Source organism: Bos indicus, chromosome 2, assembly GCF_029378745.1.
Source record: "Bos indicus isolate NIAB-ARS_2022 breed Sahiwal x Tharparkar chromosome 2, NIAB-ARS_B.indTharparkar_mat_pri_1.0, whole genome shotgun sequence".
NCBI classification, from domain to species: Eukaryota; Metazoa; Chordata; class Mammalia; order Artiodactyla; family Bovidae; genus Bos; species Bos indicus.
Genome location: NC_091761.1, coordinates 23732432 through 23755468, shown reverse-complemented (window position 1 = coordinate 23755468; position 23037 = coordinate 23732432). Strand labels below are relative to the sequence as shown.

The following is a 23037-nucleotide window of genomic DNA, read 5'->3' as shown; positions in this document are numbered from 1 at the left end:
GGGAAAAGTACACTGAATTGCTTCCCAAAGAGGCTATTCAGGAAACCAAAGGTGGGTGTAATGGAAGTTTTTCCCTTTTTATTTTGGTAGTGGTTGGTTTATTTATATAACGAAGCGAGAGAGGTTTTTTGTTTGTTTTTCCATATACTTTTTTGGAAAACATACCTGCATAGCCTGAAGATGGGGGAAGGGCATTATACACAGCTGGTCAAGGCAGCTACATACCAGTATATTGAAGAGAGTGTGCGAAACTCATATTCCCTTGCTGACCAGAACCAGAGACTCCCATCATTAAATATGGGAAACCTAAGGGTTACTCACGCTGTACTGTCTACCTCCCTGCCTGCCGCCCCCGGAGCTTTGCTGGACTTAGGGTTCAGGGAAGCTTAGGGAGGCTCAGGGGTCAGGGCTGTTGTTAGTTTCACTAGTGCTCACACTCTTTAAAAAGTACGGGTCTAGGCTGCTAACTACCAGGCATAACACTGCATCTTCCTTGACACCAGACTTTCCTTCCGTAAGTGCACATTGTGCAGTAATTCACTGTTGATAAGTCTGTCTTCCTCCTTCCCCGTTAGCTTCTTCGGTGCAGGAGTTGTGTTTGTTCATCTTTGTGTCCTCAGCACCCTGTACAGTGTCTTGACACACAGCTGATGCTCAAGAAATGTTGGTGGAATGAATGATGGAAAGCCTGAATTCCAAATGACTAATTGATAAGTAAACTTTGGAAAAGTGAGGTTTCCTCTGGTTGGCTGTACGAGGCCAACAGTTAGAAACCAGCACAGTGGACTCTTAGCCAAATGGCCCCTTGGCTCCATGTGTTGACTTTGGACTGAATAGCCTATGTTCGAATCCTGAAACTACCCCTAACAAGCTGGTGACTTGGGCAAATTTCTTAAACTCCCCGTGTCTCAGTTTTCTCATCGGTGAAATCAAGAGACCAAAATAATCTACCTTGTGCTCTGGTTGTTAGGATTCAGTGAGACAATTAATGCAGAACTTCAACAGCAAAGCCTGGGCACACAGACAGATTCATGCATTGTTCATCTGTAGCAATTGATATTGTCCAGAACCTTTGAGACATGAGTCATTCTAGTTGGTCACATTGTCCAAATACCCCTTCTAAACACTCAGGTGTTTCTTATGTTGCTGCTGCTGCCGCTGCTAAGTCGCTTCAGTCGTGTCCAACTCTGTGCAACCCCATAGACAGCAGCCCACCAGGCTCCCCCGTCCCTGGGATTCTCCAGGCAAGAACACTGGAGTGGGTTGCCATTTCCTTCTCCAATGCATGAAAGTGAAAAGTGAAAGTGAAGTCGCTCAGTCGTGTCTGACTCTTTGAGACCCCATGGACTGCAGCCTACCAGGCTCCTCCATCCATGGGATTTTCCAGGCAAGAGTACTGGAGTAGGGTGCCATTGCCTTCTCCATTCCTTATGTTACTAATTTTTAAATATATATTTTAAAAGTGGATTCTATTCCCGAAACACAGTGATGAGCATCTTGATGTTTACCTGGAGAGCGTGATCCTCGGCAGGCATTATTGTCCGGTGTGGAGCACAGAAGTACTGGGAGCTTGTGGATGGGTGTGTGGGTGTCATGGCTCCCAGCGGCTCTGCTCTTTGCTTCTGCTTCCTGAATGGTCAGCTGTCAATTCTTACTACTCACAATGGCCCGCTTTTAGCCTTTTCTCTCACCTTTATAATTTTCTTCTCTAATATGATGTGTTCTTGGGAATCAGACAACCAAGCATGTTTTACTTGTATAGGAGCTACTCGATGAGGCTTATTGAGCTCTTTAATGACTAAATTGAGTGACTTTTGTAACTTGTGTTATCTGGTTATCTCCTATTTGACATCAATAATCAGTAGATTTAAGACAGATGAAGTCCTTGCCATCCATGAAAACATTTCATTCTCTATCCTATTCTACAGTTTTAGCTGGAAAGCAACATAATGCCCTTGCACTGGACTAGAGCTTGTAGCACTTCTCCAAACAGAAGGAAGCAGCCTGTGCTGCTGGGTTCATGTCCTGAACCAGCCACTCAGTTTCTCCTTTTCTAACAAGGAGCGTAAGACTTGCTCTCAGTTGTCAGTGGGGTTTACATATGATACTATGTGTTAATATAAGTGAAAAGTGAAAGGGAAGTCGCTCAGTCGTGTCCGACTCTTAGCAACCCCATGGACTGCAGCCTTACCAGGCTCCTCCATCCATGGGATTTTCCAGGCAAGAGTACTGGAGTGGGTTGCCATTGCCTTCTCCCAATATAAGTGAAAGGGCTTTGTTATTCTAAAGTGCTGAAATTTTATAGCTAGCATTGCTATTACTCCAGCACATTTGCAGTTTATTTTTTTTAATTGTACTTCCGTGGATCTGGATTGAGAGAGAATACTGTGTGTGCCTTATCAGAGAAATTCATCAGTGGCCTCTCAATAAAGTACCTTCATTTAAAATATTTTATGAAACTTTGTGAAGCTGCTGTCTAATGGATCACGGAAAACGGTGGGCAAAAGGTAATGAAAATAGCCACCCTGTGGTGGTCAATGAACCGAGAAGAGGGGGAGAGATTCCTTATTCCAGTAGATTTTGCTGATAAGCTCTTTGGTATATACAGATGGGAAAGTGTTAAAAATATGTTTGTGGTGTGTTCATGGGTTTCAATAAGGGGCTGTTGATAATTAAGTAGATCTAGTATTTTTCTTCTAAATGTATATTAAATTTCTCAAATTAGATTTATTAGATTGATTTCTGCCATGGTGTGCACAGTGTGAAATGCTTAGAGAACATTTAGCTAATATTCTTTTCCCCTCTATTTCAGACTTGTTTTAGCTGACACTTTTCTCCTCTCTCTCATATTTACTTCTTAGTCTCTTTCAACCTTTATGGGTATCCACCTGAAATGAATTCCTCTTTGCATTCCTGTGTCCTCTGCATGTGTGCTAAGTCACTTCAGTCATGTCCAATGCTTTTCAACCTTATGGCCTGTATCCTGCCAGGCTCCTCTGCCCACGGCATTCTCCAGGCCAGAATACTAAAGTGGGTTGCCATGCCCTCCTCCAGGGGATCTTCCCAACCCAGGGATTGAACCTGCATCTCTTATGTCTCCTGAGTTGGCAGGTGTGTTCTTTACCACAGGTGCCACCTGGGAAGCCCCCTGTGTCCTCTGGGGCTAGCTAAACCCATGGATACCTTGAGTATAGACCCAGTTTTGCCTTCTTTATATAGTTAATGAGCCTGGCTCAGGGCCTCTTTAACTGCTGTTTAATGGCATGCAGGACTTTGGAGTGATTCTAAGGCTAAAATTCATGTATCTGAAAGATAAGGTTTAATTTCAACCACAAGGAAATTAATAAGTGCACTGCGAGAAGTTGCCAGAGGAGGAGGAAGTAGGAGGCCACGTGATATGAGGGAAGAATCTAGAATCTCAAGGTCTGCGCTTATATCTTCATCCTCTGGTTTATAACCGTGTGAGTCACTTAACAATGTGCAGGTCCCTTCTTCTCTGAGATGCGTTTTTCATCGGCAAAAATAAGGATATCTGTGCTGTTAATAACTGTATTGTAAGGTTGAGTAAAGTTTAAATGAGGTAACATGTGAAGGTGCTTTACAGATTATAAGGTTCTAGCAAATATTATCCTCATTGTCATCACCACTATCACCAGCTCCATCATCGTCATGGTAACTGTTGTTAGGAGCCATAAACTAGATCCAAGAGTTCTGAAGTGCTGCCTACTTGGAGCACCAGACTGTTTTCCTGCCTTTAGTTGCTCTGTGTCAAATTGTTGTACTTACTCATATTATATCATTAAATCTTGACTTTATTAACTGCTAATTATTTGATGACTTGGAAGGATGGAGTTGGGGCAGGGTAGCAGATGACCAAGCACATGGAGGAGGCCAGTTTTAAAAGCAGTGTGTTTAATATATCTAAATAATATGTTCAATATGTATATAAAGAAGTTAACCCAACCTTAAGATATATTTCCTCTGCCAAGAGGCCCAAAACATTCATATCAGAGATGGATGAAGACTCTTGAAAGACCAGCTCATTGGTCAAACATATAATAGAAGGAAAACAGGACTAGACATTAAGAAAAAAGTCTGCCAAGAAAACAGCAAACTTCTGTAAAGCAATTATCCTTCAATTAAAAAATAAATACATTTTTAAAAAAGAAAAAGTCTACCAGGTAAATACCTGGTGAAACTTTTAACCAAAAGATATTTGAATCCTCCTTAAGAAAAGGTGGGGTTGATTGGAAGCCTGCTCCCATTAGCAATGTCTGAATCAACTCACAGTTGGTTCTCAGGACCGTGGAAAACCTAACCCAGCTCTTACTTCAGGTGGTGTGAAATGAGATGCAAAATATGGTGTGGAAGAAGGCAGGAGTATTGAGTGCTTCCTTAACTTGTATTTAGGTTAGTAAAAAAGAACACACCATGTATGAGAGTCATTTTTGAGTCTAGAAGGGGAATGATATATATATGGTCCGTGAAATAATTGGACTCATGGAGTCAGACAGGAGCTGTGGCACCAGACCAATTTTTGTCTTCATCGATTAGGCTTCTTCTAGTAACTAAACTGCCACCACAGCAATTTTGCTTCAACAGTGACCTGTGATCACAGTGTTTAAATTCTCCTCTACCCGTGTAACTCTACCCCAGGACCAGGGAGCCAGCAGTGAGCTGTTAAAATGTATGAGGCCGTTCCTTGCTGGGATGACACTCCGAGAGCACTGTTTCCGAGTTGGAAGCCGTGAAAACGGTTTGAAATATTTTACCTTCAGATACAAGACCTTAATCTCAGGTTGACCTTGGACTGTAATTTGGATAACCAGTACTTTTATTCCCCATTTACAGTGGGGAGGTAGATTGGTTAGAAAACCTGTGTTTGCAGTCAGTAGATGGTGTTCAGATGCAGAATCCACATACCTGTCTGGGGTTCACATGTGCAATGTCAGTGCTCATCAGATACACTTTTTCTTTAAGGAATTCACCCAAGATCACCTCTGACTTCCTCATGCCACTCTGTTGGGCAGCATTTTCTTATTCATACATTTCTTATCCATTATCTAACTGGAGACCCAGAAGCTTTCCCCCTTACATGGAAATTCTGTGCTTGCCTTTGAGCCGTGCCCACTCTGTTCCTACCAACAGAAGCGTCTTTAGGAAATGTGGCGGGACTGGTATTCAGCTAGTCCACGCCTGTGTGTGTTTTTAAGGTCAAGGTCCGTTCTAAACGGTCAGAGCCTTTGCTCTTCAGTTGTTAAATATTCCGAACATGGCCCCTGCGTCATGAAGGTAAAATATATATGAAACACATTTCAGTTTAGCATCCTTCAGTCTTTGATAGAAAGGGAGAGATTTATTTAAGAAATGTTGACAGAATTTGAAAATCATTTGTATTTTTCTTACCTACTCTGATGAAACGGAAAACTTACTTGTAGCAAAGGTAATTGACAGCTCACTCCATATACCCTTGGCCCATTTCTGAATTCATCTGCAGCTGCGGTGGCCTGTCTCCCGCGCTCCCTAACCCCCCCCCCCCACCCTCAACCCCCACCCAGACTGTTGAGGAATCTTCACAGCTGATGAGCCAGCTCAAAAGTGTCAGGAATCTCATGCTCCCAGGGGCAAGTACCAGTGACAAATACCCCAGCTTCTACAGTCCTCCATGGGACAGTGTTGACCTGTGTTCAGCTCACTTTCTCAATGGGCCCCCAGCAGTAATTCACTCACCAGTACACCCACTATTGGCTTTTCTGCCCCACCCCCGTCCCTGGCTCACTTTTCCCACTCGCAGACATGTGCTTCCTGAGATCACCTCCCAAATACATTCCTGGAAGCGAAGACCTTTCTCAGGGTCTGTTTTTGGTGGAAGCCAAACTAAGCCTGACCTAGTGATTTAGGCTCCCAGCTGGTCTCCAGGCGTGGCCTCTTGCCACCAACACCTCTGAATCTGTTAGAAATGCACTGTTCAAGTTCTGCCTGAGTTCCAAACCTTTGATGGTTTCCTCTTGCCTTAGAATAGAATCCAAGATCCCTGACAGCCTGGCTGCTTTTGCACTTCAGCTGCATCTGAGATGTACCTTGTAAAGCATTTTCCAGATGTTCCCCACCCCTGACCCGGGGCTTCCCTGTATCGGTCATTCCCCACTCATCCCTGCTTCCCTGCAATGCTATTCCTCTGTCTGGGTTGTTCTTCCCTGCTCTCTTGTTTGGGCTTCCCAGGTGGCGCTAGCAGTAAAGAAACTTCCTGCCAATGCAGGAGACATAAGAGACAGGAGTTCAATCCCTGGATGGGGAGAAAAGATCTCCTGGAGGAGGAAATGGCAACGCACTCCAGTATTCTTGTCTGGAGAATCCCATGGACAGAGGAACCTGGTGTGCTACAGTCCACAGGGTCGCAGAGAGTCGGATACCACTGAAGTGACTTAGCATGCGTTCTCTTGTTTACCCACTCCTCCTCACTGGAGCCTTCTTGGACCTGTCCATCTAACCTGCGTTTCTAGAGAACCCTGTGCCTTTGAATATAGGGCTTTGCATATTTGCAACAATGTAACATATTTTCAATGATGCCTCTTTTTCTAAACTAGGGATGTGTAAACAATTACAGCTTTATTGGAACAGCCACACCCACTTGTTTGCCTGTTATCTGTGGCTTCTTTCCTGGTACAACCATATAGTTAAGTGTTTGCCACAGAGACCCCAAGGCTCACAGTCTAATATATTTACTATCTCAGTTCAGTTCAGTTCAGTCGCTCAGTCGTGTCCGACTCTTTGTGACCCCATGAATCGCAGCACGCCAGGCCTCCCTGTTCATCACCAACTCCCGGAGTTCACTCAAACTCACGTCTATTGAGTTGGTGATGCCATCCAGCCATCTCATCCTCTGTCATCCCCTTCTCCTCCTGCCCCCAATCCCTCCCAGCATCAGAGTCTTTTCCAAGGAGTCAGCTCTTCGCATGAGGTGGCCAAAGTACTGGAGTTTCAGCTTCAGCATCTTTCCTTCCAAAGAAATCCCAGGGCTGATCTCCTTCAGAATGGACTGGTTGGATCTCTTTGCAGTCCAAGGGACTTTCAAGAGTCTTCTCCAACACCACAGTTCAAAAGCATCAATTCTTTGGCGCTCAGCTTTCTTCACAGTCCAACTCTCACATCCATACATGACCACAGGAAAAACCATAGCCTTGACTAGACGGACTATCTAGACCTTTACCAAACGTTTGCTGACCTCTTTTCTAGACTGTGGACTCTCTGACAGCAGTCTCTCTTTCACTTCTGTGACTTGGCGCCCAGCAGTCTCTGACAGAAAAAAGCCACAGTAATAGATGTGTACTTTTTTTAAAAACTGTATGACTTGAAACAAAGTTTCTGCAAATGTTGCATTTCTTACTTCCTTATTATTTGCCCTTGTGAATTTTTTTGGGGGGGAGGGGCAGTGCTTTGCCTACTAAATAAAACATTTCCTATGGAGGTATATAGTACCATTTTCCTATAACTCTTTATCAGACAGAAGTCAGATTCCTCTCCACTGTAATGGTTACTAGTTTTATAGGCAATGCTTTTACTGAAGAGGTAAAGCTGTTACTATTTTTTTGGCCAGGTGTTTTAGACCAAGTGGGACATGTGCTATGTAAGTGTTTTCCAGATGCTTACTTGGTTGAAAAGAATCCCATTTCTATATATTCTTGGGAAAGCATGTCCCAGCTAGATTTAGGGCTTCCCTCGTAGCTCAGTCAGTCGAGTCTGCCTGCAATGCAGAGGACCTGGGTTCAATTCCTAGGGTGGGAAGATCCCCTGAAGAAGGAAATGGCGACCCACTCCAGTACTCTTGCATGGAGAATCCCATGGACAGAGGAGCCTGGCAGGGCTACAGTCTATTGGGTGGCAAGAGTCAGACACAACTGAGCAACTAAGCACACAGCTAGATTTAATTTGAGGATGTCAAAGTACAGTGAAGTAAAGAAAGCTAATAGGTTTTATTTTAATAATACAAGATATGAAAACGTCCATATACGATGATGCTATTATTGTTTTTAGCATACAAATGTTGTCATCTCATTCTTTTACTAAAAGTAAAAGTAAAAATGCTATTTCTCAAGCATCTCTGTAATGCCCATTGGAACTTCTTCAGTCTGGTTTCCAACTCGCCTTTGTATTCATATCTCCTGTTATGCTCTGTGATAGGAGTTATAAAGCTATGGCCTCTGGGCCAAAGCCATACTGCTGCCAGTTTTTATAAAGTTTTATTGGAACATAGCCACATTCATTTATTCACATATTGTTTATGGCCGATTTTGTGTTATAGTGGTAGAGGAGTAATTGCAAAGGACACCGTATGGACTGCAGAGCCTAAGACATTTTTTCTCTGTCTCTTAATGGAAAAAAATTTTTTCTGCTGATCTTTGTTCTTGAAAACTCTTATATTAAGCATGGCCATCTGCTCTCATCATTTCTTCTGCTTACCAGATTTTGTCACGCCTCTGAGCCTTTGCACATGACTTTCCTTCCGCCTGTGAGACCACTCTCCTCTTTCCTGCTTAGAAAACTCATACAAGCTATTAAGCCCCACCTGGTTTTTAATCTCTTTTGTAAAGCTTCTAAATTTTCCCCCATTTTTTGCTTTTCTGAGCTTCCAGGGCACTTTGTAGAAATATTCCTTAAAGCACTTATTATTGCTACATGTATCATAATTCCTGCTGCTAAGTCACTTCAGTCGTGTCCGACTCTGTGCGACCCCATAGACGGCAGCCCACTAGGCTGCCCCATCCCTGGGATTGTCCAGGCAAGAACACTGGAGTGGGTTGCCATTTCCTTCTCCAATGCATGAAAGTGAAAAGTAAAAGTGAAGTCACTCAGTCGTGTCCGACTCTTAGCGACCCCATGGACTGCAGCCTACCAGGCTCCTCCGCCCATGGGATTTTCCAGGCAAGAGCTTCATGTTAATCTCCTACTAGAGTATGAGGTGTAGAGGATGGGACTCTGTATCTTTGTTCAGTGCATCACCCAGGTGCCTGACCCTAAGTAGTTGCTCAAGAAGTGACTGGCTAATATTGAAATGTTGTGTGTTAAAACCCATGCACAGGAAAGGTGTGGGGTTAATCAGAAACATGTTCAGCAGTTGGAAGAATTATAGACTTTTATCTGTAAAGTTGTTCGGTCGCTCAGTTTTGTCTAACTCTTTACGACCGCGTGGACTACAGCACGCCAGGTTTCCCTGTCCTTCACTATCTCCTGGAGTTTGCTCAAAGTCATGTCTAGTGAGTCAGTGATGCCATCCAACCATCTCATCTTCTGTCACCCCATTCTCTTCCTGCCCTCAATATTTCCTAGCATCAGGGTTTTTTCCAGTGAGTCAGTTCTTTGCATCAGGTGGCCAAAGTATTGGAGCTTCAGCTTCAGTATCAGTCCATCCAGTGAATATTCAGGGTTGATTTCCTTTAGGATTGACTGGTTTGATCTCCTTGCAGTCCAAGGGACTCTCAAGAGTCTTCTCCAACACCACAGTTCAAAAGCATCAATTCTTTAGTAATAAGCCTTATTTATGGTCCAACTCTCACATCTGTACAACCGGGAATTACTTTGTCCCACTTTTCCCCAGTCATGCCCTTACAAATGGGCAAAAACCTAGGCTCAAAGAGGGGATGTTTCCAAGTTAACTGAGTTCTCCTACATCTCAGTGCACTGATTCTTCAACTGGGCAGCACCACCTTAGAGACCCTCCAGGGTAGGCTGACTAGACACCATGTGTAAATTGGAGAGTTAAATGCTTAGTAAAAATCATTAACATTTATTTCCATGGTGAAACAAGGAGGGTGTTTGGTGAACTGGCATCCAGCAGGAGGGAGCAGAATAGAGAATTTTAATATTAGCTCCACCTTTCACTTGCACACAAATAAGTTGATTCTCTCTTCAATTTTTCCTTTTGGAAAATAAGGATAATTCTCAGTCTTTGATGTTGCCTCTATCTTATCTATAAAATGTGAATGTTGTTACAGCTATTCTGAATCCATAATGGCCTTTGCAATATCAATTTAATGATCTTACTTGTTATGATCAGCCTGATATTTTCCCCCTTTTCTACGAAAGAGCGAATTAAAAATGGAAAACAGCCTTTTTCAAGAGTTCCCCATATTTATCTGAGTGATAGCGATTTCATGTTGCTAGAGCAGCTAACTGCTAGCTGCTTCATATTCTCCAGCTGCCTGATAGGGGAAATTTGATCTGGCAAAGAGCCTAGCTGTCCATCTTCCTGGGGCTGGTAACCACTTATGGGGTAATAAGCATGAGCATTTATCCACTTCCTAGATGCCTCCTCACTGAGGGGAAGGAGAGAGGAGGAAAAGAAAGAGTCAGTGCTGATGAGCAGTTTCTGAGATTGATAGGCAATTTGGACCTAGTTTTAAATACCAGGAAAATCATATGTATCATGTCAAAAGTCTATTTGAGAACTCACAAACTAGAATTTCTCCTTTAATATTTATAAAGTTAATGTTTTAAGGGTTGTGGCACTCCTTTTTTTTGCCTTACTACTTAGCTGGAAGAGATCATGTAACACTGTCTACTTTCAAGTTAATGGGCTTTTAACATCTTTGAGCATGTTTTATAACGAAAGAAGTCCATTTGTACTGGACTTCCATTGTTCAGGCTTTGGCAATAATACTTATGCATAGTAATAATGTCAGTAAAGAGGTCTTGTTTGCTTACAAACAGATTTCAATTGGTGAGAGACCAAATTGTGTCCTGTTGCTAGAAACATGGGCAGTATTTGGTCTCTGTTCATCCAGCTACTTTGTAATTAGGATCGCGTCCAAATACCAAGTGCCTCTTCTCCCATGGACGTCATTTCCACTTGCAATTTCCACTGACAGAACAAGGTTTCACAAGAGGACACGTCTATACACAAGGATGAGCTTTAATCAAATGGACGTGAATATACATATATTCAGGCTAACCAGTGTATCTCTGTTTCTATCTGCCTTACTTTTAAATGTTAATCAGCAAGGAAAAATTAAAAAGTATGGATAGACATTTTGTAAGATTCAGAGCCAAGCCATTTATTTAAACTTGTAGATAATGTGTCTTCTCTTAGCCAATTTTGAGAAGGAAAACATCCTACCGTGTGCAAAACCATTTCAGTTGGACTGTGCATCTGTGCAGTCTGGGGGGAATGCCCCCCAAGGGGCACTGGATATTTTTCTTTAGCCCTAGGAGAAAAAAAGGAATGCTGTCTTAGTGGTTTACAGCTGTCAAGTTAAAAAGCCACCAGGGTGAACTCCTGAGGACTGAAAGCAAGACTGGAAGACACATCCTGGTGGCAAACAGTGACTTGAGAACCGCGGGAGGAAGGAAGGTCCAGTCATCTAGAGAGTTTTTATTTTGGCAGCTGGAGTTCTGACGCCAGACTCCTGGATTTATCCGAGGAAAGCTGGTGGTGACATTTGCAGTGGCTCTATTTAAGGAGAGGAAGTTTGATGACTGATAAGAGTCAAGGCTCAGAGTCAGGAATTGGAAGCCTGGCGACAGCATTTCCACAGTGGTCCCGGGGGACCAGTGGGAGCTTGTTGCCTCTTGTGCTTTTTTTTTTTTTTTTTTAAGAAAAGTAGATTTTTAATCAGGCGGTATTACAGATGACTTTTAAGGCATTTTCCTCAAGGTGAAGTTAGGCTGTAGATGAGTAAATCTTATTTTGAAGGGTAATCATCAGTTATTTGGGGGAGTATTATTTTCCCACTTCTGCCAATAAGGAAGCCAGGGAAGGGGGTTTAGAATCTCACCCATTTAGAATCTCATTCATTTAGAACTCTGTCCATTGAGACTTCCTGCGCTCAGCACGAATCAACCAGCGTACCAATTCTCTCCTGCATCTCTGCACCAATCCACTGGATGCGTGTGACAAGGAACACGGAGGTCTGAAATTCCTCCTGTCTTTAAACCAAGACAGGTTAATGTGGATCCATAAGAAGGGAGGGAATGCTTTGAGAATGTTCCTGCAAATATTTTCGTGCTGGGCTTTAGCCTACAAAGGAAAGATTTTGAAATCTCACAGTTCCTATTATTTTACTCAGGACTAGATACAAAATTTGTGGGGATCCAATGCAAAGAGAAAACGTGGGGCCTTTGTTTAAAAATTAAGAATTCCAGGATGGAAGCAGCAGAAATTAAAACCAAGGACAGAGCCTTTCTCAACACTGGGCCGTGTGTGACAGCGCTTGGTAGGACTTCCAAGAAATCAGCCCTGATTCTCTGTCCTCTGTTACCTTCTTCACTAACGTCTTCCATGACCTCAACAAATACTGCCCTGTGACATCTGACAGATATTAAATTTCAGGCATGTGTCCCTGGTCTTTTCTGATTTCTCTCATTCTTGATTTATATTTTTCTCCTTTTTTTTCTTCCTATTTTCTCCCTTCCTCTTTTTTTCTATTTATTTATTTTTGTAAAATAGATTTTTTTTTAAGAACAGTTTTAGTAGCTCTACAGCAAAATTGAACAGAATGTGCAGAGATTTCCTGTATACCCCCTGCCCTCCCCACACGCATTAAAGTTAAAGTTAGCTGCACAGTCGTGTCCGACTCTTTGCAATTCCACGGACTGCAGCCTATCCGGCTTCTCTGTCCATGGAATTATCCAGGCAAGAGAACTGGAGTGGGCTGCCATTTCCTTCTCCAGGGGATCTTCCTGACCTGAGGATCAAACCCGGGTCTCCTGCACTGCAGGCAGATTCTTTACCAACTGAGCCACTAGGAAAGCCCCCACATGCATGGCTTCCCCGTTATCAACATCTACACCAGAGTGTTACGTTTGTTTCAGCTGATGAACCTTCAGGGACATATCATAATCACTCAGAGTCCATAGCTCAACACATTGTGGTTCTCTCTTGGTGTTGTCCATTCCATAAACTTGGACAAATGTATCAACATGTATACATTATGATAAAGTATTTTGCACTGCCCCAAGCCCTCTCTGTGCTGCTGCTGCTTAGAAGACATTTTCTTTAGAAGCCAACTTCAATTTCTGGTTTTATATCCCTTTTCCTCATCTCACTGCCATGACATCTGTTTATCTCAAAATTCTGGGCCAGTATTAAGCTAAGAGGCTCATGTTGGAAAAGTGAGACTGATTGCAAGAAACAAAAGGGCCAAATTCATTGACAGTTGTTCTGCGTGGTGCTAGCAGAAGCAGATGGGCTGCATCAATGGAGGGTGCACGTGCGCTGGGGAGGGCTGGGTGGGTGCCTGACGTCACCTGCACCAAATAAAGAAACAGTGTGCTCAGAGGTTCGGGTAAAAAAGAACAAAGGCACTGCGGTTGGTCTGTCCTTTTTCTAACTGGCATAGAAAATTCTGATGACAGTGCCTACAAGGAGCTTTATCAGACATACTTGCAGAAAGCTAAGCAGTATGTGTTTACTGTCGTTTGCACATAGAAGGCAGCATATAAGGTAGATGGGAATTCTTTCTAATCAATTATCAGAGCCCAAGAGAGGAAAGGGGAAGCGATCTTTAAATGATTGAATTTAGTCCGATCAGCAAGCCCCTCCTCCTCTCTCCTTTGCTGCTACCTTCACTGCAAGGAGGTCCAACCAGTCCATTCTGAAGGAGATCAGCCCTGGGATTTCTTTGGAAGGAATGATGCTGAAGCTGAAACTCCAGTACTTTGGCCACCTTATGCGTAGAGTTGACTCATTGGAAAAGACTCTGATGCTGGGAGGGATTGGGGGCAGGAGGAGAAGGGGACGACAGAGGATGAGATGGCTGGATGGCATCACTGACTCGATGGACGTGAGTCTAAGTGAACTCCGGGAGTTGGTGATGGACAGGGAGGCCTGGCGTGCTGCGATTCATGGGGTCGCAAAGAGTCAGACACGACTAAGTGACTGATCTGATCTGATCACTTATGTTTATAAAATAGTCATGGAGACCAATTTACAAGGTGAAAAGAAGTCACAATGAGTGAGAGGAATGTTGGGCAATTCTCAGCCCTTGGCCCTGTGAATGACTGGGGATGAAAAGAAATGTGGAAGGTAAGAGTCAGGGCTGGTTGGGGTGGGGGGAGATTAGAAATCTTGAATATTACTAAGCATCAGCTGGAAGATTATCGGTTTTTTTGGGAACTCTGTCCCCAAGGCCCAGCTGGGACATCTTCATAGCCTCATTAAGCATTTTCTTTTTATCAGTTAAAGTTGCTCAGTCGTGTCCGACTCTTTGCACCCCCATGGACTGTATGTAGCCCACCAGGCTCCTCTGTCCATGGAATTCTCCAGGCCAGAATACAGGAGTGGGTAGCCATCCCTTCTCCAGGTGATCTTCCCAATCCAGGGATCGAACCCAGGTCTCTCACATTGCTGGAGGATTCTTTACCAGCTGAGACACCAGAGAGTTAATGAATTGTATTTTGGAATCAAGTTTTTAATTTAGCTTCATCATCCAGAAGTACATGATATAAGACCCTAACTATTTACTTATGCTGCCCTTCCCCTAGCCATGGTTAACCGTGAGCTGTGGCCCACCTTCCATGTCAGCTGCAGCTGGATGGACAGTTCCTGTACACATCCGTGCCCCACCTCAACTATGCCCTGCCTCACCGCTTCTTTCTAAACCACAAGAATTTGTACAACCTAACCTCTGGATAGTTCGGAAGTTTGGGGGCACAGAGTGCCTCTGGAAGTAGCCTTGAATTAATGGGGATGGGAATCTGCAGATAAATTCCCCAGACCGGTCTTTTGGAGGCAGGATTCTGAGATGCATTCTACATGGGTCCCCAGGGGGCTAACCAACCCAGTTACACAGCCTGTATTGTCTTTTCCTCCTTCCTGGTCTGTTTTCCTGCTCTTTCCTCCTGCTTCCTGGGATCACTTCCCAAATGAGCGGCATCCAAGTCCTCATTTCAGGCTCTGCTTTCAAAGGAATACAAATTAAAGAGGTGCATAGAATGAATGAGTAGGATGTGGTGTTGGCCAGGCTAGCATGCATGTATGCCAACATTCCATATGGCTTGGTTCAGCTGTGGCATTCTTTGGAGTACAACTGTGAACTGATAACTAAAAGAGAAAATTGGAAAATTAAAAATATTCTCATGATGAACATTCTCCCATGTATAGATGGCAATTCATTATAGATTCATCTATGCAATTGGTGACTCAGATGGTAAAGATCTGCCTGCGATGCAAGAGATCCCTGGAGGAAGATTCGATCCCTGGTTCAGGAAGATTCCCTGGAGAAGGGAATGGCAACCCATTCCAGTACTCTTGCCTGGAAAACCCCATGGACAAAGGAACCTGGTTGGTTACAGTCCATGGGGTCACAAAGAGTCGGACAGGACTGAGCTGACTAACACTTAATGTAATCAGCTTTACTGAGGTCGCAGCTTTTGTCAGTTACCATGCTGCAGGGTGGTGTCAGAGAAATAAGGTACTTTGCTGCTTAATGGGAATGTATGACCTCTCAGAGATGATGCTAGAAGTCTGCCCAGAGTATAATAGGACCCAATGGTGATGGTTGATCATACTTCTGTGATTAGAAGCTGTGACGGATAAATGGGTGAGACCCAGCAGGAGAGACCAAGTAAGGGCATGGCCCGGCAGGAGAAAGCCAGAGCACAGACACCAACAGCTCAGCCCTAGGGAAGAACGGCAAGGATTTTTTTCCTGTGGTCATGTATGGATGTGAGAGTTGGACTGTGAAGAAGGCTGAGCGCCGAAGAATTGATGCTTTTGAACTGTGGTGTTGGAGAAGACTCTTGAGAGTCCCTTGGACTGCAAGGAGATCCAACCAGTCCATTCTGAAGGAGATCAGCCCTGGGATTTCTTTGGAAGGAATGATGCTAAGGCTGAAACTCCAGTACTTTGGCTACCTCATTCGAAGAGTTGACTCTTTGGAAAAGACCCTGATGCTGGGAGGGATTGGGGGCAGGAGGAGAAGGGGACAACAGAGGATGAGATGGCTGGATGGCATCACTGACTCGGTGGATGTGAGTCTGAGTGAACTCCGGGAGTTGGTGATGGACAGGGAGGCCTGGTGTACTGCAATTCATGGGGTCGCAAAGAGTCGGACATGACTGAGCGACTGATCTGATCTGATCTGATTAGAAGATGAGAGCACTTCCCTGATGCCCCTTTTAAAGACAGTGGAAGCTGGTGGGGGACTAAGAAAACACTCCTGAAACCTTGTAACAAGAGCACCTGCATTCCTGCTGCCCTCTGCATCTTACAAAGCAGACCCACAGATTGCTGCCCCAAACCATGGGAGGTGAGCACAAGACTTTTGACTCAAGATTCTAGACTCTTTTTCTTTTTAATGTTAAGACAACTTTATTTCTATTTTTTAAAAATGTCTTTTTATTTAGCTAGTGTCTCAGGGCCATATTAGCCACTGTCATATTCAATATAATGCATTTCTTTGAGGCAAATCTTAACATCCTTGTCTTCTTCAGAAGAAAGTGTTCCAAGAATGCCTCAAAGACTTGAAGAAATATGCCTCTAAAGTACCTTTATTGAAACCTGATTCCTTTCATCATGGCCAGATTCCCTGCTACCACCAGTATGGTTTTCACTTCCAAGTGCTCCTCCAATCTTCACCTTCCTCAGTGGCACACTGCATTCACAATGCTACAGTCCGATCCTTGAGGTCCAAGGCAGAGAAAAGTTTGCTCAAATGCTTGGTAACAGTGCTGCTTATCTGTGTATCCATAGTACACATCATGGATAAGACTCATCACAATTGTCAGTTGTACATCGTTTCTAGGGTGATCCATAGCCTTGTCCCCATAAACGACTATGCTACCTTCTTGCTGCTGCTTCCACCGTTCAGGGAACATGCTTACTGCCTGTTTGGTGTAGAGTGATCTACAGAGAACGTTAGAGTCTGATGAATTCTATATATGGGTCTGTGGAGAGACCTTTTAAGTTCATTCATAACTTCCTCATGGATGAAAAATAGACACTTGACAATAGTTCACCTCTGATCAGCGATTTTAGGCATTTTGCACTATGTAATATTGCTTTCCTATTAAACTGACTTCCAGATTCTTTATGTAATTGTGATATAATTGACATACAACCATATGTATACAAGTGTGCACACTCACACCACATTTTCATTATCCATTCACTCATTGATGGACACATTGTTTCCACGACTTGGCTAATGTAAATAATGCTGCAATGAACATGGGCATGCAGGTAACTTTTTGAGTTAGAATTTTTATCTCTTTTGGATAAATACAAAAAGTAGAATTGCTGGATCATACCATAATTCTACTTTTAATTTTTTTGAGCAAACTCTGTGCTGTTTTCCATAGTGACTGCCTCAACTTAACATTCCCACCAAGAGTGGGAGTGCACAGGCGTTCCCTTTCCCCCACATCCTCAGTGATGTTGAGCACTTTTTCATGTACCTGTTGGCATCCAGATGTCTTCTTTGGAAAAATGTCCAAACCCTCTGCCCATGATTTAATTGAGTTATTTGGTTGTTTTGTATTGAGTTGCATGAGTTCTTTATAAATTTTGGGCGTTAACTCCTTATCAGATATAGTATTTGTGGATATTTTCTCCCAATCTGCAGGTTGCCTTTTCATTTTGCTGATGATTTCTTTTCCTGTGCAGAAGCTTTTCAGTTTGCTGCAGTACCACGTGTTGATTTTTGCTTTGCCTTTGCTTTGACTTTTGCTTTTGATATTAATTCCAAAAATTATCACCATGACCATGTCAAGGAGCTTGCTGCTTATATTTTCTTCTAAGAGTTCTGTGGTTTCATGTCTTACATTCAAGTCTTTAATCCATTTTGAGTTAATTTTTGTGAATGGTATAAGATAGTGATATAGTTTCATTCTTTTGCATGAGGCTGCCCAATTTTCCCAACACCATTTTTCTGAGAAGACTATCCTTTCTCCATTGTATAGTCTTGGTTCCTGTGTCATAAATTAATTGACCATATACATGTGGGTTTATTTCTAAGTTCTCTGTTTTGTTCCATTGATCATTGTGTCTGTTTTTATGCCAATACCATACTGTTTAAATTATCATAGCTTTTTAATATAGTTTGAAGGAGTATGATACCTACAGCTTTGTTCTTTCACAAGATTGCTTTGGCTATTCAGAGTCTCTATGATTTCAGATATATTTTAGGTTTGTTCTATTTCTGTGAAAAATGCCATTGGAATTTTGGTAGGGATTGCATTGAATCTGTATATTACTTACAGTAGTATGAACATTTTAACAATATTAATTCTTCTAATCCATGAGCTTGGACTGTCTTTCCATTTATTTCTGTCTTCTTCAATTTCTTTCATTATTTTCTAGTAGTTTTCAATATACAGATCTTTCAACTCTTTGGTTAAATTTATTCCTAGGTATTTTAGCTGCAATTGTAAACATGATTGTTTTCTTAGTTTTTCTGATACTTCATTATTAGTGTATAGAAATGCCACAGATTTCTGTGTATTGATTTTGTATCCTGCAACTTTACTGAATGTGTTTATTCTAACAGTTTTTTGGTGGCATTGTTAAGGTTATCAGTTCAGTTCAGTTCAGTCGCTCAGTTGTGTCTGACTCTTTGCAACCCCATGAATCGCAGCACACCAGGCCTCCCTGTCCATCACCAACTCCCAGAGTTCACTCAAACTCACGTCCATTGAGTTGGTGATGCCATCCAGCCATCTCATCCTCTGTTGTCCCCTTCTCCTCCTGCCCCTAATCCCTCCCAGCATCAGAGTCTTTTCCAATGAGTCAACTCTTCGCATGAGGTGGCCAAAGTACTGGAGTTCAGCTTTAGCATCATTCCTTCCAAAGAACACCCAGGGCTGATCTCCTTTAGAATGGACTGGTTGGATCTCCTTGCAGTCCAAAGGACTCTCAAGAGTCTTCTCCAACACCACACTTAAAAAGCATCAATTCTTCAGTGCTCAGCTTTCACAGTTCAACTCTCACATCCATACGTGACCACTGGAAAAACCATAGCCTTGACTAGACGGACCTTTGTTGGCAAAGTAATGTCTCTGCTTTTCAACATGCTATCTAGGTTGGTCATAACTTTTCTTCCAAGGAGTAAGTGTCTTTTAATTTCATGACTGAAGTAACCATCTGCAGTGATTTTGGAGCCCAAAAATATAAAGTCTGACACTGTTTCCACTGTTTCCCCATCTATTTCCCATGAAGTGGTGGGACCAGATGCCATGATCTTCGTTTTCTGAATGTTGAGCTTTAAGCCAACTTTTTCACTCTCCTCTTTCACTTTCATCAAGAGGCTTTTTAGTTCCTCTTCACTTTCTGCCATAAGGGTGGTGTCATCTGCATATCTGAGGTTATTGATATTTCTCCCAGCATCTTGATTCCAGCTTGTGCTTCTTCCAGCCCAGTGTTTCTCATGATGTACTCTGCATAGAAGTTAAATAAGCAGGGTGACAATATACAGCCTTGACGTCCTCCTTTTCCTATTTGGAACCAGTCTGTTGTTCCATGTCCAGTTCTAACTGTTGCTTCCTGACCTGCATATAGGTTTCTCAAGAGGCAGGTCAGGTGGTCTGGTATTCCCATCTCTTTCAGAATTTTCCACAGTTTATTGTGATCCACATAATCAAAGGCTTTGGCATAGTCAATAAAGCAGGTGTTTTTCTGGAACTCTCTTGCTTTTTCAATGATCCAGCATTATATATGTATATAAATGTATATCATATGTAAATAATAACAGTTTTACTTCTCTTTTAGGGTATGAATGCTTCTTTTATTTTTTTTCTTGCGTAATTGCTTTGACTAGGACTTCCAATACCATGTTTAATGAAAGTGGTGAGAATGGGCATTCTGATCATAGAGGAAAATATTTCAGCTTTTTATGTTGAATATGATATTAGCTGTGGGCTTGTCGTGTATGGCCTTTATATTGAGGTGTGTTTCCTCTATACCCACTTTGTTGAGAGTTTTTTATTTTGAAAGGATGATGAGTTTTTTCAAATGCTCTTTCTATATTTGTTGAGATGATAATATGATTTTTACCCTTCATTTTGTTAATGTGGTGTATTACATCAATTAACTTGCTAGTATTGAATCCGAATTTTAAACTACCTTTTACTATAAGGCTTACAGTAGAAAATCAGGGCTAAACTTTATCCTGGTTATAATTCTGGTTCTTATGTTTTTCTTCCTTGCCTTCCTTTCCTTCTGCACCCCTTCCCACTTCCCTTCCTTCTAGGGAAAAGGATTCAGTGAGACAGAGTAGAAGAGTCACTTTGTAAAAAGCCAAAGATTTATTTTGGAAGTGCACGTAAGTGACTCTGGAAAAGTAGGGGAAAAAATGATTCATTCATTTCAGTCTGAATAGGAATTTAGTCTGCCATGAGCTTTGAGACTGGCTGCAAGAATAAAATTTTAATGAGAAGAGAAAGCTCATCTGTGACATTGTGAGAGGTGGGTGCTGAAATCTTTGCTCCAAGGGGGCATTTCAGAGAAGCCCAAAATAATGGCATAGATGTCTTGCCATCTGTTTTCTTATACCAGTGTGTGCCAACCTTTTGAAAAAAGCTCCTACTTACTTAGGCATTTGCACACACTATTTTGGCCTCTAAAGTGGGCAATGAACATTATATAATAATTATCACAAAATTGGACTTGAACTGTCTTAAACTTTCTGTGTGTTCATTGACTGATTGATGCTTTGTCCTCTGAGCATCTTCAAAGTATACCAAACAGAAGAAGTGTGTTTTGAATTTTCTTTCGAGCTCTCCCTATGGCTTCTGGTATGTGAGGGAAGGTGGCAGAGAGGGGAGCGATTTGTTGTTACTTTCTGCGTCTGTTTTAAATGCTCCCTTGGCAGCATCCCTGCGACCATTTTGCTTTAATGTTTTCAATTCTTCTTTGTTTTTAATCTTTTTGAGACAACAGCTGGATTCTGCTTTTAGCACTTACTCTTGATTCCCTGTCCTGTTGTGAGCCACTCTGATTTTTTTTTAAGGGATGTGGCATCCTACTTTTCCACAGTATTTAATTAAAACTTCGGCTCTTTGGAACTTGTCACAGGCAACTGCTAGAAAACAGAGCCAGGGAATATTTTTTAAGGCATCTAAGACCCTTTTTCCACCTTTGCAGCCTCCCCTACCCAAGAGTTGAGTGTTCACTTACTCCTGGCTTTTGGTGAAACTTTACAATGCCTGCTCTACCTGAGATTAAACTGTATATATTGATTTGTGACCTATATGAACTTGCCAAAAAAGGTGTATTTCCTGAGTTCCATTCATAATTTTCTGTGATTTTAATTATCACTAAAATGGTTTAATTCTCTGAATAGCAAACCTACGTCTGACTCTGTTCTCTGAGACTGCCAATTCTGAACTTTATGCTGATGTAATTTGTCCCCAAGATATATATGCTTAGGTTACCAAGGGCATTCAGAGATGAATATCTTGTTTTGTATAGGGAAGGAGGGAGTTAGAAAGGCAAAGGATAAAAGTAACACTTTCTCCAAAAAAAACAAACAAACAGAATTTGCCCCAAAGCCATTTAGAATGATTGACTTGTCCAGATTTTGAATTTATAGAATGAGCTGTATATTTATGACAATTAAAAAAAATTAAGCCACTGTTGATCAGATTTCTCATGCTCCCCAAGGTCATGGTATTCCCTTCTATCATAGCTCTGTTTAGAAAAAATTATAGTGAAATGGAGCCCTTTCTTGGAAATATCCCAGTAGTGAGGAATAGATACCATTAAAACATTTTTTGAATAGCCAAGTTCTAAACTTTTTTTTTAAAACCCTCCATTTCATGCCAGATTATATGAACTGCTGAACTTCACACAGAATTTAACATACAATAAGAAAACAGCCTATTGAAGCCGTCAAGATTTATTAACCTTCCGTCTGAGGTCTTTGATTTGAAATGTCCTTATTGAGGCAGGACAGAATGAAATTACCCAGGGAATGAAGTGTTTTAGGATTTGTGAGAAAAGTTATCTTCATCAGTTTTTTAATCTTTCTTTTTGAGATAACATAATTTTCAGGATAAATTATTACGGCACACTGAATTATAATCTACAAATTAGAATATAATTGTGCAATTTGGGTATCATTCTCTTGCTCACATTTTATATTAGGCTTATTTCTTTGCAGACTTACAGTATTGTGAGTTTTTCATAAACAGCTATTTAAAGCCATTCACATAATCAAAATAATATTTATAGATATTCAGAAAATGATTAATCTTAAAACTGTGGCAAAGCAGAAAACCTCACTGTGTGGGTTTGCCACCTCCCCCAACAAAAATGCAAGTTTTGGTTAAGTTCCCTCAATGAGTGTAGTGAAAATTAGTTTCTTTTGGAACGATCATACAATTGAAAGACTGATTTAAATTAGGAGGGCACACCGGGCTTGGCAGAGGGCATTGTGTGAAAGCAAAGCATAATTTTCCTCTAAACAAAGACAAGCTTGTTGGAGAGCATGCTTTATTGCCTGGAAATTCTATATATATGCAAAGTTGCTCATCAATTCACTGTTGGGTTTTATGTGCTTGGTTTCTCCTTTTGTTTGGAAAAATCAAATGCTGAAAAAAGTGGGCGTAGCTCTGCATGCTATAGGCATCAAGAAACCTACACATGCCAATCCTCTTGGTGTGCAGTGTTCCTGCGTGGGGAGCTGCCTGCAGGAGGGACGGTCAGCCTGGGGCTTCATGCAGGTAAAATCAGGGTATATGCTTCAGCAGAGCCCACCCAGGATTTCTGGAAAATGACATCTTTGTCTGATCCCTCCCTCCGACAGCCAGGTGGATATAGTGGGTAAGTTAGGGTCACATCCTGTAGACCATTTAGGGTTTTCTTTCTTTTAAGCAGCATTAATGTGACACAATACACAGACATACCATTTGTCCACTTACAGTGTACGACTCAATAGCTTTTAGTATGTTGTACTACCATTACCACAATCAATTTTAGAACATTTTTGTCACCCCAAAAAGACAAACCACACCGCAGTTAGTGTTCTCTGCAGACTCAGCTTTGGGTAAACTAATGAAATGAAGGTGGACATTCTCTAGGATGCTTTTAAATAGAAATTCTCATCT

The 23037-nt window shown here is 42.0% G+C and overlaps 1 protein-coding gene across 6 annotated transcripts in view; it reads left to right on the top strand.

Moving 5' to 3' along the window:
- Positions 1–23037, top strand: part of RAPGEF4 (Rap guanine nucleotide exchange factor 4) — a 333429-nt gene that overhangs the window by 142089 nt on the left and 168303 nt on the right. Inside the window, exon 1 of one of the 6 annotated variants that reach the window (XM_070803237.1) lies at positions 2152–2507. The exons of the other annotated variants lie outside the window; for them this stretch is intronic. The gene's annotated coding sequence lies outside the window, so the exon portion shown is untranslated. Of the gene's footprint in view, positions 1–2151; positions 2508–23037 lie in introns of those variants that run through there. 6 annotated transcript variants of the gene reach the window in all.